The sequence below is a fragment of the Bos javanicus genome, chromosome 24 (assembly GCF_032452875.1).
Source record: "Bos javanicus breed banteng chromosome 24, ARS-OSU_banteng_1.0, whole genome shotgun sequence".
Lineage (NCBI taxonomy): Eukaryota > Metazoa > Chordata > Mammalia > Artiodactyla > Bovidae > Bos > Bos javanicus.
Window position 1 is genome coordinate 57,546,147 of NC_083891.1, and position 14,964 is coordinate 57,561,110.

The following is a 14,964-nucleotide window of genomic DNA, read 5'->3' on the forward strand; positions in this document are numbered from 1 at the left end:
ACATGCATAAGCTTTCCAGATTCCCCTGATTTCAGGCAGGAGAGGGCAGGAGGAGAAGGGGGTGACAGAGGACCAGATGGCGGGATGGCATCACCGGCCCAGTGAACTTGAGTTTCAGCAAACTCTGGGAGATGGTGAAGGACAGGGAAGCCTGGCGTGCTGCAGTCCATGGGGTCGCAAAGAGTCGAACACAACTGAACAACTGAACAAAAGGTAGATTTCAGTGAAAAAAGAAATACTTCCTTGCCCTCTATTGAAAAGAACATTCTATTTTTAAATTTCCATGTGCTTTCAGAATGACAAGACTCAGGCATATGTTATGGACTTCTTTTGTCTTCTAGACTATAATAGCCTACAAGACTCAAATTGATGTGTTTAACACATCTATTTGAAATGACAGGAAATGCGAATGTGGAATTTTAAAAAGCGCATCTCCGTGTTTCACTTGCTTCTTAAGAATCTTTTTTAGGTGCTGAAGGGGTAAGTTTGCAGCGAACTGACGCTGCATGGTCCCCAAAGCACTTTCTCCTCAGCCCTCTGGAGTCGGCCCTGCGAGGTTCTCAGACCCTGGGGCACGACACGTGGGAGCAGGGAGGCTGCCCACCCGAGGAAGCACAGGGAGCTTTGTGATATTCTGGGTGCTTGTAAATCCAAGATATCTTTCAGGGAGCTGTGATGCCCACAGAATACTTACAGGCTGGTGGATTCACTAGAGGCTCAAGCTTTGTGAAGGCCTTCTCCTCAACAAACTCCCCCTTTCTGCCTATTCCCCACTTAAGAAAACAAACCCTTGACTTTCTTTTTTTTTTTTTTTAAACCCTTGACTTTAAAAGAGGAGCAAAATCCAGTCTCTCCCGATCTTGATACCCGCGAGCTCAATAGGAAAACGGCAATCTGAATTGACCACGGCAACTAGAAACATCTAGAGATTCTGTCCAGGTTGGGAAGGTGAGGGAGGGGAGCCCAGGACACGGCTCAGAAATTTCATTTTAATGAACAGCTGTTTAGGGATGCCTGGGACTCAGCTTCTCTCAGCAAATCTCAGGAAGTAAGGCTCAAGAAGAGATGGTGGGAGATTTATGGAGCTGAGATCAGAGGAAAGAAATTTAACAAGATCCCCCAAGGCCTTTACTAGCTGTGAAAAAACTGCTGGCATGTGGATGCCTCACCCTGAATTAATTTCCAACCTCTTTGCCTTTAAGGATTCATTTTTTCCATAGGAAATAGCAGGTGTAATGATTTCCCAACCAGCTTATAAACTACGTTCAGTTTTTCATTAACTGGTGCTATTTAAGTTCAGGGGTTAAATTTGAAAATATGAAAGTTTTTTTTTAAACCTGCAGAATGAGAAGTGACTATGTAAATTTTAAAAACTATATCCAAGTAGATCCTGGCATTAACCACTTGCAATTTTTTTTTATTGGTGACATATGATTGGATGGCATTTGAAAAAAAATGAGAACATTTGACTTGCCCATTTAAACTGCTTTGCAGGTGGACAGAATTCAACCACTCCTGCAGAAGCAAAGGAGTAATAAAAGATGATGGCCATTATAATTTAAAATTGTTCACAAGGCCAAGAACATAATAGGCACTCAATAAATGTGTTTGATTGATGCCATAATACCATAAAATAGTTATACTGTATAATAAAGCATTCTGCTAATAATTGCTAGGAAACTAGCCTGCAGCTCCGTCTCTCAGCACAGCGCTAACTTCTCACGCTTGTTGGCAAGCAGGGTAGAAGAGGGTGAGTTCTAACCTCCCAATTTTAAGGGGAGTGTTTTGCAATAAGGAATTTTTATTAGGGAATCCACGCCCCCAAAAAAGGTTCTTAAAGATGTTTACATTCTAATTATTTTTCTCATTACTAAAGCATTACATTCATTGCAGAATGAATAAATGCAGAGACCCAAAAGGAGAAAAAAAACACATTGTAATTCCACCACTGTGACATAGCCAGGGTTAATAGTTGATGTGTTTGCCCCAGGCATATATACCAGTTTTCACAGAAAGGGCATTTGAAATGGTTTTACAAACTACTTCTTCACTGAACCTCTTTCCAAGTCAACAACCATTTTTCTATAACATCACCTTAAATGACTAGGATGTATTGTAAATATGTCATACTTCTCTTATAATTGGACAGTTGCTTGCAGTTTTTACTGTTATAAACAGTGCCCTGTAGACAACCTGATAGGTAAACCTTTCTACAAATGGGTAGAAAAGAAAATCTTTTCTACAAACTTGAGGACTTTTTCCTGGCCATGAATTTCCTGGACCGAAGAAGTCGAGGTTTGTTTAGAGGAGGCGACACCATTAACACATTCACTGCCTCCTCTCTCTTTTCCCTGTTTACGCTTCTACCTTCTGTCTTTGCAGGTTAATGAAAGACTGACCCGCATGGGGCTCACCTGGAGACGGGGAGTGAGGTCAGACATTGCTGGGAGGCTCTGAGAAGTGAAATGACCTCAGGAGTCTGTCTGGCAGAAAACCCTCCAAGCGTGTCCTACCAGGACCTTTGTCACTAGTGAATGATTCTTTCCAACGAGCTAAGATTTCTGCAGCCTCTCAGCATGATAGGTACATCCCTGGAGTGACCAGAAAGAGGGGTTTCTGTTCTATGTCCCTCAGGTAAAGACAAAGCAGATGAACCTGGCTAAGTCATCAGGAGAGGGGAAAAACCAGAGATGGTTCATCACATGAGCAGCCGCACCCAGCATGCCAGGGCTTTGCAGTAGCAATCGGGGTCAGCTGGAACTCTAGAGCCAGTCTGCAGTGGGAGTCCTGGGAGTAGTGCCCAGGGGAAGAATTCCCCCTGAAGAGAGCAGACCTCACATGGGCTGGGTGGGACTCTGCTGACGCTCTGCACCCTGTAAAGGTGATCTAGGGTCTCAGACAGGAACCAAAGGAGGTCAGTCCTTAATGGAAAGATGAGCACATGAACACAGTAAAAAAAAAAAAAAAACAGAAAAAAAAAAAAAAACGCTGATGTTGTACACCTAAAATGAATATGTTTTACATTTCAATAAAACTAGAAAGGAAAAAAAGAGGCAGGGATCAACATTCTGACCGTAGAAGCTGAGTGGCTTTTATGGTATGCTCACAACCACACAGCCCAGGCTGAAGAGGGCTGTTGCAAGGCCTGCCTGTGAATAAGGGCCATTTTTACTGGAAAAAAAAAATAAATGCAGAAGCTTTCATTTTCCAGTTATTAAGAATGGGTTGATTTTATGCCCAAAGCAAGGCTCTGGTTAACAACTCAGTTATCCTGGGGGAAAGAGTAAACTGGCCTCTACCCTTTTCCATTTCCAGCATTTGGGGGAAAGAAAGGATTAGATAAAATGCTTTATTTCCTCTCATGCTCCATTGTGGGCAGGAGTGCATATATTAGGCAGAAACCATTTTCAACAGGAAATCAAGTAAACCAGGAGGATTTATTCACAGGAGGCTCCCTTTGGCTAGAAAAGGAGAATTATTAACACAATGGAATAGTTCTCTCTTTCCATGTTCCTCCTCTGCCCCCCCGCCCCCAGCCCCCACCACCATCTCCCACTCGCTACTGTGACGGGAAACCACTGCGGTGAGATTCGACATCTGAGCCCCTGTAAACGCCTCTGTATCCAACAGCCATACTGAGAGTGGATCACAGCTTGTCTAAACGCTAGGTCCCCATGCAGCATAACTGTTCTCAGACTGCAAGGCTGACCCCAGTTACTGATGCTGGACTGGGGTAGAAGGTGAGGAAGAGAGTCAGGGAGGATCCATTACTCCAGTCGTGTTATTACCGTTTATGATGTTGTCTTCCACTAAGTATTTGTTTTCTAAAATCAGTTCCCACTAGGGATTCTTTTTCTCTCTTCGCCCTTTCAGAAAATTGATGCAACCAGATTTCCCATCCATTTCTGCAGGAAGTCTTCCTTCCCGTTGCGGGTGGCCGCAGATCACAGGCAACGGATCCCTTTATTAGCATGTGTGTTGCAGCACACGCAAGTCCAGCGTCTTTCTTTCTCTCCATTGCTCAAGATGCTCCCGACCAGTTATCCCTCTTTTTTCTTTGCTCAGGTCTCTCCGTGAAACTGACGAGATTCTCTGATGATGCTCAGAGACTCTGGTGGAAGGTGCAAGTGAAATTAACACTTCCACAGCTACCGATTTCCCTTAGCAGAGCTGTGGAGTGTGACAATGGTGTTTGTGTCCAAACTATCAAACGCCATTATCACACTAAATAGCTACTGTTAGGCAATCCTTCCGCTCCCTGAAGGTGTCGACATCTGCTCGGTATGGGCAGGAAAGTTCATCTTATAGCAGGGCTCCCAGTCCTGTGTCATTGCTGAGGAAATTCTGGTCCTTTCGTGCTCATAACCAACATGTCATCTGAATGTTGCCTCTTCTCATGCTGTTGTTTTAAATAATTGATTTTGAGTCTTTGTGTTTTCCCAAGTCAATAAAACGATTACACCGTGCCCCAGAGCACCCAAGCACCAGGTTAGTCTCGTGGTAATTGTTCAACCCACGCTTACTGAGCTGAAATGGAGAGGAAAATGGTAGATGCGGAAAACTAAAGCTGGTTTAAATCTAGGGTTTGTAAACCACATGCTTATAGGTAAAAAATGAAGGTATGTGGATCTTCTACTTGTCATCATGAAGACGACTCTCCAATAAACTTGTACATGGCCTAAATGAGCTTTCAGAAATTCTAGAATGTGTTTGATTCCTACTGATTTTGATCAGTCACCAGGCTGACTGCTGAATTTGGATGCTAGGTCCTGATGGGTTTCCATCAGGAAATTACATGAACTACATATGGGCTGTCATAGCGAATCCGAGCATTTTAAGCCCAGTGTAGCGCCTGGGACACTTGGCCAGCTGGGTGGTCTGGTTTGAAACACGTTCTTTCTCTGAGAAGTTTAAAGTAAGAGGTAGGTTCTGTCTACGCTGGGCTAAAACTTCTCTCCTGCGACTTGGCTATATGAACACTTATATGTTTAATCAGGAGCTTCCCTAGTGACTCAGTGGTAAAGAATCTATGCCTGCAGTATAGGAGATGTGGGTTTGATCCTTGAGTCGGGAAGAACCCCTGGAGAAGAAAAGGGCAACCCGCTCCAGTGCCAGGCCCTAGGAAATCCCACGAACAGAGGAGTCTGGTGGGCTAGAGTCCATGGGGTCGCAAGAGTCAGACATGACTTAGCAACTAAGCCACCACCGGGTTTAACCAAGTTGAAAGGGGCTGGAGTGACCATCAGAGGCCAGTTCTGATTTATTTATTTATTTACCCCTCATTTATCAAGTAAACATGTATTGAGCGGCTACCTTGGGCCAGGCACTGCCCTAGGCGCTGGGCATGCTTTTAAATTAGTGGGCGTTCACTGCCTCACGTGTGTCTGAGACTATTCTAATTGTTCCAGTTACGTCGTCGGGGACGGGGGAGGGGCGGCGGGGGGCGGGAATCAAATGAACAAAACTCCGCAAAAGAGTTCCAAATTCGTTGCTGGAAAGGACCACGTGAGTCCAGTCCACATGCCTATGTACACAGCACAGGTCCTGAGAAGAGGAGGGTCCTTTCCTGTCTGACCCCCAGCTCCTTCCCCTCCCATATTTCCTCCCTCCTGACATTGTCCATGCTCAAGAGGGGAGCCAGACCCCTCTGAAATAATTCACACACTGATACTTCTTTTTTGGGTTTTTTTGGAGAGCAGGAGAAGGAGAGTATGCAGAGAGCGCGACTTTGCACGAATCACCCTGTGCACAATATTTCACTTGACCAGATAGCGCAGAACAAAGCTGCCAGGATTGGAATCCACAGAGACTCGGCATCCACTGAGACTGGGCGTGGTTCTGGAATGGTCTGGTCACGCGGGGCTCCTGAATCTAAGGATCTGTCCCTTAGCTATTATCCTTCCTTGACCTGGTTATTCCACAAAGCCTCATGCTTCACCACTGAGGCTGCGTGGAAGCTGGGTTAACATCCCGGTACTGGATCCATATTCTCGGCCCCCGTCTGCTTTCTCAGGGATCTGTGGGAAGCCCCTAGGATAGGAGAGGGGTAAGTCATAGGACGATCTTTCCCTATGAGTTCTTCAGATGCAGAGAAAGCCAAATACCACGAAACCCTGAAACCGGGAAGTCAAAGATAAGGGTAGAAAAGGAACATCTAAGCAGTAGTTTGGGATCAGGAAGCAGATGGCCAAACTACTCAGACACAGACCAGCAAACTTAGGGACCCAGCCAACCGCGAGGCACTGCCTGCCCCGAAGTGCGTCCACAGGCTCAGCAACAGTTCCAGGCTGGCCTCTCACATCCCTCCTCTCTCGCACTCACCCTGAGGTTTTGCTTGTGCATGCGTGCTATGTCACTTCAGTTGTATCTGACCCTTGGCAACGCTATGGACTGCAGCCCGCCAGGCTCCTCTGTCCATGGGATCCTCCAGGCAAGAACACTGGAGTGGATTGTCATTTCCTCCTCCAGGGGATCTTCCCCACCCAGGGATGGAACCCGTGTCTCTTATGTGTGTTGGCAGGTGGGCTCTATACCACTAGAGCCACCTGCGAAGCTCAAGATTATGCCCAGATGGAATTAAACAGGGGGCCCCAAAAAAGGACAACCTGCGTCCTTTCCGCCAGGTTGGCTCACATAACAGCTCACTGCAATTCCTGCCTGAGTTTACGCCGCATTCAGGGCTGGGGACCCACTCTTCCTGCAGGTCTGTGGGGAGCACACGTAGTGAGGCCACGTCTCCTCCAGCCCGACACCCACATCTCTAATCACAGCCTCCTTCGCCAGCCCAGCTTGCATCTCTCCAGCTCCCACTGGGATGGTTACTGCTAGTTGCCTGCAAAAAGCATCCCAGGGACACTTACTGACTCCAAATGTCATTTGCAAGATGAAAGGATTCCCTTGGAAGTGCTGTTAAAATCCCACGTGGGCAGACAGCCCAGGCAACCATGTTAAGACGTCTCCTTCCCCCAGGAGACAGGCCTGCACTTTGCGAGGAGAATCCTTTCAGCCTAGAACCGTGGGTACCTGGAACGTGCCTGTTGCCACTGAGGGCCTGCCCAGTGTTCCATCTAGCCCCAAGGAGGACCTGTGAGGCGGCATAACAGTTACCATATATAGATGGCTATTCTACCCTTGTTTTTTCAATGCTTCTTAAATCTATGTTTTCTGCTTGGTTACTTCCTTGAATCAGAAGACAGTATATTGTTAGAACTAGAAACCCATTTCCTCTTTGTTTCCATGAGGAAATGGAAGCCCAGAAGGTTAAGGAATATGCTCAGGCCATCATCCCATCTGTCTGTGGCCGAGGTGGATGCTGTCCTGGCCACTTCATCCCTGTGGTGGTCTGTTGAGTATCACCCGCCAAGAGTGGGCACGAATGGGAGTCAAGCAGCACTTGCTGAGTCGCGAGACGCCATGTCAAGTCCCCCACTCTTTTGTTCATCTGAGAACTGTCTTCCTCAGGCTTCAAGGAAACCCCCGCCCCCAGTTTGGTATTCTAGACTTTGGAGGACAGTCTGTGCTGACGCGCTTTCTATGCATCCTTCCCATTCCCTGGACAGACAAGGCTTGTATGGTGACTGTGTGTCTGGTATTGTCCCGGGCTCTGGGGACACAGGGAAAAAGGCCCCGTCCCTTTCCCCAGCTGCTCTCCATCCAGGAGTTGTTGGGTCGTCACCCAAATGAAGACTCAGAGGCCTCGGGGCACTAGATACCATCACGAAGCCTCAGACAGGGCACCACAGGCTTTAGATATGCCCTCCATGTCTTTTCAGACAGAGAAACTCTGAATATTTGAGGTTATACTTTTTTTTTTTTAAGTTACTGTTGGGAAAATAATCACTCATGTATTTTGATGAGGCTACTTGCCAACAGGTTGTAAGTCCAGGGCCATTTGTCAGGTTGGGTGGCAGGGCTGTGAGGGAAAGATCTGGCTCTTTTTACTTCTCCATTCACCAGCTTCAGGGGCAGCTCGGGATCTGCTGAGGGGCCCGAGGAGGAGTTGGGGGCTGGATTCGAGCGCTCTTCAGTTACATGCGTGAAGAACAGTCCTCACAGGAGCTCGGTGAGCTGTGAGTTGGTTCTTTCACGATGCAGCCTGGGTCCCTGTCACAGCACCCCTGCCTCTTTCCCTGTCGTGAAGAGCCAGCCCGAGGCCAGCAGTCAAACGCCCGTCTGCCCGTCCATTCCCCCTCCTTTGGCAGGGCTCCAGGAAGCCACTGGGGGCAAAGCCATGGTGGGCGCCACTAGGGCCTGTGGGGAGGAAGGCCGGGGGGGCACCCACTTTCTTCCCTTGAATATTCAATTTCCTTCTGGCTTTCTGTTGGAATATCTAAACACTCTGCATGGGATTCCACAATGAAGACATTCATTCAGCCAACATCAACCGTGTGTTCCTACTACATGCCAGGTGCCAAGCTGGTCACTGAATGCAGAGCTGAGGTGGTCTCCCAGAATTTACGTATAGACTACGCAGTCTAGTGAGGATGCAGGCAAATGAGGGCAGAGCTGAACCTCAGATTTTGTGAAGGGAAGAGAAGGGATACGGGGGGCGGGGGAGGAAGAAGGACGAATCGCCATCTGTGGTGTGAGAGAAAGGCATGAATAAGGGAAAGACACAGCACTCAGGGGCTTCAGGCGGCCACCCGATTAAAGAGAAATTCAGTCGTGACCTTGACGAGTGAAGTGTAGAAGTTTTCAGCTCGACAGAGGTTGGGTTACCTTTTGTCTCCAAAACGTTTCCCGGCAGTTCCCCAGAAAGCAGTGGAACTCCGAACCTGGGAGTTCGTATCTGGTGGGGCGCTCCCCTCTCAAAAGTACAGCCAAACAGCCTCAGAAACAAGACCACCTTTTAAGTGAAAGAAACACGTTTTGCCATTTGGCGGGAGGCTGTGTCTGTGTGCACACACGTGTGCTTGTGTATTTGTAGTGCACGTGTATGTGCAGAATTTTAAATTTCGCCAAGGAGCTAGGTAAAATTCCTTTAAGATCTCATTCAACTGGGACTTTCCCTTCCTTTCTAGAACGCCAGTGCTAAGACCTCCAACTAAAGCGCTCAGGCCAGAGTCCCGTTCCCAGCGCTCTGAGCCCAGGACCACTCGCTTCTTGCAATACTGCCCCCTACAGGCAGGACTTGTCCCTGCCCATTACAACCGCTGCGGTCGGCAAGGATTTCATTACCCGAGTACTCCAAATTAATTCATTAGGAGCTGCCTCAGAAGGGATCACCTGCTCCATCTGCATGAACTACTTCCTGGACGCTGTCTCCATAAACCGTGGGCACAACTTCTGCCGTCCCTGTCTGAGCCTTTGGCCGGCAGGCGGGAGCTGACCACGACCCCAGCTCTGAGGAGCAGGTCTGTGTGACACACCAAAGGCCTCTTCTGTGAGGCTGACCAGACCCTGCTCTGTGGGCCTGCTCTGAACGCCCCGAGCACGCAGCTCACAGCCACAGGCCGATACACAGGGCTGCTGAGGAATCCCGGGAGAAACTTCTGGAGAGAATGGGCTCTTTATGGAAAATGAGAGAAATGCAAATTCTGAACCAGGAAGCTGAAAAAATTCAGTCATTTAAGGAATATGTGGCCTTAAGGAAACTCTTGATTACAGCTTAGTACCAGAGGATATACATTTTGCTCCAGGAGGAGGAGCAGCTGCATCTGGAGGCCCTGAAGAAAGAGGCCAAGGACATTTGTCTACAGCTCAAGGAGAGCGTGTTCAGAATGACTCAACAGAGAGAAAGGCTGAAAGAAATGTTCGGAGAGCTAATGGGATGTGCCTCAAGCTGGACACGGAGCTGCTCCAGGGCTTGGAAAATGTGCTGGAAACAAGTGACTTGGCACAGATGCAGAAGCCTCAGCCCGTGAACCCAGAGCTCCCTTCCTGGGCTGTCTCTGCATTCCTACACATGCCGAACAACTTCAGCATGAACAATGTTCTGAGTCGGACAATGACCGTTCACCATGCGATCCTCGATGATGCAAGTGTGATGTCTGAGGATGACCACCCCACGCGTCCAGACAGTCCCGGGGGAGGGAGGGTGGATGGGCGGGGCGTGTGCCGTATCCTGGGGAGCTCGGGCCTTCACCTCCGGGAGGCATTGCTGAGAGCTGGACATGGCAGAGTCCTCCAGCTGGGTTCTGGGGGGCTGTAAAAGCATCTTCACAAGTGATGCCAGTATCAGTATTGGTCTGAAGAAGCATTTTTTCTGTGTTCTACAAAGGTGAACAGTCAGTATGTTCTGTCCACCACCTCCCCACCCTTAGTTCAGTTTGTGGAAAGGCCTCTGGGTAGGATTGGAGTGTTTCTGGATTATGATAATGGAGCTGTGAGCTTCTCTGATGTTTTCGGAAGTTCCCTCATATATAGTTCCCTTCCTTCCGCCTTTTCCTCCCCTCTGATACCATTCCTTTGCCTTAAATCTCCATGAATTGTCCATTTTTTGGACCATTTATTGGAGCGTCTTCTCTGGGGATATTGCTGCCCTTCACTTCATTTGAGGCCACAGGATACCTATGTCCAAGCACACTGGTATTTAATGTAGCATAGTGATGCACAGGAGAAGGCGATGGCACCCCACTCCAGTACTCTTGCCTGGAAAATCCCATGGATGGAGGAGCCTGGTGGGCCGCAGTCCATGGAGTCTCGAAGAGTCGGAAACGACTGAACAACTTCACTTTCACTTCTCACTTTCATGCATTGGAGAAGGAAATGGCAACCCACTCCAGTGTTCTTGCCTGGAGAATCCCAGGGATGGGGTCGCACAGAATCGGACACAACTGAAGTGACTTAGCAGCAGCAGCAGCAGCAGCAGACACAGAATCTAGCTTTAATTTTGATAAAATGAGTTTTCAAAGGCTTGCGGCAGAGAGGGAGAGGAGTGGAAGAGCTTGTTCGATTGACTCTGCTGACCCATTAAACGTGCCAGATGAGAACTAATCTTGTTCCACCTGGAGAACCAGTCTCTTCACTTTCCCAGCACATTTAGCCCAGTTAAGAGCCAATTAAAGTCCTTCTCATTTCTTAAAGCTGCCTATCTTCCAGACAGCATATTCTGTCTCCCACTTGGCTCTCAATAGCTGCTGGATACAAAGAAGTGAGAGATTGTCACCCACCCTTTGGATGGGCAGCTGCTGTATTTAGGGTCCCCCTCCCAGCACCCTACCAACTTGTACCAGAGATTTTTTCTGGGCTCCCCAGGTGGCTCAGTGGTAAAGAATCTGCCTGCCAATGCAGGAGATGCAAGAGACCCAGGTACCATCCCTGGGTTGGGAAATCCCCCTTGGAGAAAGAAATGGCAACTCACTCCAGTACTCTTGCCTGGGAAATCTCAGGGCCAAGGAGCCTAGTGGGCTGCAGTCCATGGGGTCGCAAAGAATCAGACGCTACTGAGTGACTGAGCACACACACGCCCGTGTCTCTCCACGAGCTCAGGCTCTTCCAGATAGGATCCTTTGCTCAGCAATTACAGCGATCGATGTGCTGAACTGTGGAAGACATGGAAAGAGCCCTATATTCATCCCCAAGAAAGTGGATACAAATCATGACCTCAGAATGTAAGTGGTGTGGTAGGAAGTTTTGATTGCAGGAAGCAGTTTTTTCTTAGATTGTCTCAAGTGATGAGATTCTTACACATTTCACATCACACACATACCTACTATATGTAACGTGCTGAGCTGGGGAGAGCTTTTTTGGAAGGGGTTACATGGCAGCCAGAGGACAGGAATCACACGGAAGCCCCCAAACAGTCATAAGGCAAGGCCTTGCAGAGAGTGGAAAGATAGTCAGGACTCAAGGGCACCCCAGAGCCTGGAGAGTCTGGTCGCCCCGCAGGCTGTAGCTGTGAGTCAAGCCTCAGCCATCGCAACGGCTGCTCCTCCTGCCGCCTTTTCTGCCTCCATCCTCGCCTCCAGCTTCTGCTCAACTGTGACTACTGCTTAAGCCTATGTTCTGCTTCTCTGGGGCCTCATGGCCCTACCACTTCATGGTTTCTGCTTGCCTGCCTCCATGGGGGGTCTTTTTAATTTTTTCTTATGCTACCAAGTGACTTCTTCTTCCCCATATCGCAGTTTGGATTCCGGAGCCAGAGAACTGGTTGTATTCCCACTGGAGCGTCTTTCACTCCAGGCCGGGACACAGGCTGCTGGTCAACCTTGGGGCAGAAAAAACAAACGGCGTGTGTATGAGAAAGTCTAAAGCAGAGAGTAATATGTAACTCTCACTCTAAGCAGGAGCTATTCCTTCTCCAGATGAAAAGGTAGGGGAAGAATTCTCAGGAAAAGGGGGTGGCACATGTCAAGTCTCCAAGCGGAATGGAGTCTAGAACAGACAAAAACCCTGAAGCCAGCTGGTGTGGCAGGAACACAGGGACCTGCAGGGGATGGGGCTAGAGAGGTGGGCAGGGGCTGGGATCCCTGGCGGCCCGATGGAGAGGGGACACAGAAGGGCAGGTGTGCGTGGTCGTGCCTGTCACTGATGGGTCCTCAAGGCCAGGGGTTGCCAGCCTACAGCCTGTGGGTCAAATGCAGGCTGTTTTTGTGTGAGCAAAGCATGGCTTTTATGTTTAAGTATTGGGGAAAATATTAAAAGAATATTATTTCATGATACATAAAATATACACAGAATGCAAATTTCAGCATTCATAAAGGTTTCTTGGAATTTGCCAAGCATCCCCACTTGCCCACATTATCTCAGCTGAGCTAGGAAAGAGGCGACTCTTAGATTCCAGAAAACCCCTCTGTCCCAGGCAGGTTGGGATGGCTCATCCCCTAGAACGTGGCCAGGTTCATTCATTTACCTGCTGTCGATGGCTGTTCTCAAGCTCCAAAGGCAGAGCGGAGTAAGATGGCAGAGGCCATACGGTCCACAAAGCCTAAAATATTTACTATCTGACCATTTACAGAGAAAGTCTGCTGACCCCACATCAAGATCGAGGAAGAATGAATAACTTATCTGACAAAGCAAGAGAATATGACTGTCATTAATATTATCATGAGAATGTTGACCACGCCCATTCACTTTCTCCACTGGCACTCAATTAATTTTAAAAACCTAAATGAGATCGTGTTACTTCCCTGCTCACGATCCTTTAATGGCTTCTCATCCCACTGAGAACAAAACCCAAGGATCCCATACCTCCCTCGCAGACAGACCTCATCTTCTGCTCTTCCTCTTGCTCACTCCATGGCACACCCACCAACCAGCTTGCTGAGCCTCAAATGTGCCAAGTGTGCTTCTGCCCCAGAACCTGCTTCCTGTCCAGAACCTGTCTCCCAGACACATGCACACTTCACTCCTTCACCTGTTCTTGTAGCTGCTCAAAGCTGTCATTTCAGTGAAGCCTTCCCCCCTCGTTCTAACACTCTTCACCACCTGACATGACTTGTTTATTTTCTGTGTCCAGCCTGGAAGGTCGGGCACAAAGAAACCTTGCTGTATCCTCAGCTCACACACAGTGGGTTTGTGTTAAATATTTGTTGGCTACATAAATGATTGGTAAAGCCAAGAATTGCATGCCTGGCTCCAGGGACCTGTCCCCACTCACTGGGCCATATAATTGCTAATCAATATTTCATTTTGGCCAATGTCCATACTGTTACAATTATGCAGCTGCCTGTCTCTCTCATCCACTGGCCTCTTTTCCTGCCAAACACCTTGTCTTTAATCATCTGAACAGCTGCTCTGTGGTTATCTCTTGCCAGATGCCAGCCTGAAATGCTGGCATTTCTCTGGTCCTAAGGATTGATGCATTAAATCCCGAGTCCAGGGATGCAACCAGGGTGATCCTCCAACCCCTCAAAGCTGACAATGACCTTTTATGCATAGAAGCACTTTCCTAGGGTGAGGGTCCAGAGCTGTCATCCAACCGTCATGAGGGTCCTTGACCCTCTGAGGGCTAAGGAGCTCTGACTTGAAGCAATAGTCATTCGCCTAAGCATAGACCAAGGCCTCTAGTCTGCGTTTCAGGCCCTCCTGTGGGCAGCCTTCCACTCTCCGGTATCTTGTGATAGACACGTGTGTTCTTAGTGCTCAGCTGGTTCCACTGGGACGTTCTCTTTGCATCTCTGGAAGGATCCTACCTTCTACACTACATTCTGAAATCTTGGAGACAAACCACAGCCTCCTCTGAGGCCCCTGGGCCTCTGGGGGCAGCCCCACAAAGGCTGATTTCTTCTGGGTGGCGAGGAGCGCTGCTCTGAGCCCCACACACCACGTCCTGGGTCAGAGAAGCTCGTCTGAAAAGAGCTGCCAGCCAGGATCCGGAAAACGGCTTCAGGGCGCTTCTTCATGAGCTCGCTTAGCCCAGGATCCATTTCCTGCCAGGGTTCCCGCCCATTTCCCTGAGCCACTGAGCCGAGGCCTCGCAGCGATGGGGGCAGAGGCTTGGGTTCCCGAGGGCGCCCAGGTACGGTCCTCCCTGAGACCATCTTGCCAGTTCCTCGGCTCTGTGAGGCTTCTCCTTCCTGGCAGCTCTCCTACAAAGACGGCGCTGTCCCTCTGTCTCTGAGGTGCGCCGGAGGCTTCAGCTCTGCTCAGCTGCCCCTGAGCCCGGGAGGGCCTGCCTTGTGCACCTCAGGCCACAGCTCAGAATGACTGTTAGCCGTCATCACCACCATCACCAGCTTGAGGATTCTCAGCTGTGCTGGTGCTGGAGACCCCTTCAGCCCACCCCCAGGAACTGTTGTGTTACAGACTGACCGGCACTAACCAACCCACCCAGCGCTGCTGGGCCAAGAGCAGAGGGGCCTCTCCACTCCCAGGGAGTCCTTAGGGGGAAGGGTCTCTCAGCTTCGCACTACTGAGTTTGGGCCAGAGGATTCTCTGTCGTTGGTAACTGTCCGAAGGATGGAGGACATTGAGCCGCATCCCTGGCTTGGACCCAGTAGAGGCTGGTAGAGCCTTCCAGGTGTGACAACCAGAAATATCTCCAGAGGTGGACAGAGCCCCCGATGGGGGGCAAAATCACCC

At 49.1% G+C, this 14,964-nt stretch overlaps 1 pseudogene; it reads left to right on the forward strand.

Annotated features, from left to right (window-relative positions):
• Window positions 1-7,413: 7,413 nt before the first annotated feature.
• On the forward strand, window positions 7,414-10,256 carry LOC133237413 (tripartite motif-containing protein 64-like; annotated as a pseudogene).
• Window positions 10,257-14,964: the final 4,708 nt, after the last annotated feature.